Source organism: Choloepus didactylus, chromosome 4 (genome assembly GCF_015220235.1).
Source record: "Choloepus didactylus isolate mChoDid1 chromosome 4, mChoDid1.pri, whole genome shotgun sequence".
NCBI lineage: Eukaryota > Metazoa > Chordata > Mammalia > Pilosa > Megalonychidae > Choloepus > Choloepus didactylus.
The window spans coordinates 182,181,544-182,183,705 of record NC_051310.1 but is presented as its reverse complement, the minus strand read 5'-3'; positions in this window follow the sequence as shown (position 1 = coordinate 182,183,705).

Genomic DNA, 2,162 nt, shown 5'->3' with positions numbered 1-2,162 from the left:
TACATATTCAGAAAAAAAGCAATCTTATAACATGACTGCAGAATATTTTTGATCACCTCCTGACCTGTAGTAAGCCTTCTAACAAGGAGAATCATTGAGGGAGTGAATTCTGAGAAAAAAGAAGAGGCTGAGGAATGGGTGTTTATGAATGTCATTTCTAAATAGCTGCACTACTGGGGTTGCCTTTTATTCATATAAGTATACCATAGTCAATATCAGGATTAAATTGTTCTACCTGACATACCCATTTGAGAGGTGAGTGGAGTGTCCACAATTCATTTATCTGTCAATCAAGCTGCCATGTTGAGATTGCCCCTAAGAATATGCCTAATGAGATTCATCTTCAAACTAGTGTCAACCAGATTGAAGCAATCAGTTTAAAGTCAGACCTACCGCTAGTAAAATCTAGTTTAAATTGAGGTAAATATAAACTTTTCACTTCAAATTGCCAGTCTGTCTATATAAAGCGTCAAAGACTAAATATTAGCAATAATAAAAACATATGATGTATCCATAAACATATTAAAAATAAAATAAAAGTGTCTAATTCTAATAAATAGTTATAAATGCTAAATGACAAAAATAATGTCATTTATTTCAGGCCTAAAACCCTAAAAATATCCTTCTTTAATTTCTCCCTTTGAACCACTGCCAAGTCTCTGCCAAGGTGGTGTCTCCCTTACTGCACTAAGTTCTAAATAACTTAGCTTTGCTTTATTAACAGGTTGTTTGATGACGTCTTGGGAGTTCAACAACAGTATAGATGTTATAACTCCATTTATGAAAAGTATTTGAGTATATGAAAGTATAAATAAGGATTATGTTAGGTGATGGCATTTTAGGTGGGATTGCTTTCTTCTTTCTATGATCCATATTTTCAAATGTTCCACAATAAGAATTATTACTTTTATAAGAAAAGTTTATTTTAATATTTTAATGTAATCTTTAAAGTAACTTTATGAATCAATTATTTAAATCCTTCAGCAAGCAATTGTCATTGACAATGAACCCAATGGAGTACTGAAACAACAGTCTTGGTTAGTACTACTGAAGAAGAGAGAGGAAAACACTTGCAAATAAATGATTTCCTGAGATACTTTTTTAAAAACTCAAAAATACAACTAGGTTTGGGTTGCCTTCCAGAATATATTTTGGAATAAAGTTGCCTCAGTTTTGGGAGTGAGGTCTGTTATTATGAGGGTTTCTCTAGAATTCTGAAAATTAAGTGATATGAGGATCTTTAGTCTCCCTCTCTACTTTTCAAAATTCAAATTAAAACTACTAACATAAACTAATAGTGGGAATATATTTTTACTGAAATTAACTGTACAAAGATACAAGCAAAAAATAGAAAACAATGTCTTAATATGAGCTGTTGCTATACCAATGTTTTACAATCATATGTATGTAAACAATAGGACCAAAGTAATATATGGCCCTTAGAAGGTAAGAGTCACACACTAACAAGTTAGCCCTTAAATTCAGATGCTCACTGCCAGGTTTGTGTTTGTGTTTTGTTTTAGGTTCTTTTTGTTTTTTTATTGGGGGGGGGGGGTCCTTTTTTTGGAAGGGATTTGTTTCTGGCTGATTTTTAAGAAGAATTTTGCACATGCATCATATATATTCAAAGTTACTATTTTTTGGCTTCTTTTAACCAAGTAATGAAATTTAGTCCTTTAAAAAAATTGCTTAAACCAATTTATCAAGATTGATTAAGCTTGCAAGGACATTTTCCCAGTGAGGAAATGGGTACTTCTGAGTTTCTTGTTGAGGTAGAGTAAACACAATGAGGCCAAATGCTAAGTCTGATTTCTTAGAAGCCATTTAGTTTGATGTAAGACACATCAGTATTCCTTTAATATATCTAAACCCCTCTAAAGGCTTTGACTTGTTGGAATCAAGATGCCCACAAATGTCAAAGCACACAAAACAGCCTGGCAATCTGTCAACATGTCACTTAGACTTTCATTTAAAATGTACAAATTGACTTAGGTAATTAAGGTGCATATTTGGGACTCAAGGATATTGAGTTCATGGGGTAAATTTAAATTATTTAAATGTAATTATGATGCTAAAGATGATTTAAAAGTCATTAAAAATTTACCATTGAGCAAAATTGATCCTTATCCAATAAAACCAAACTTGTGAGAACAATGCAAATA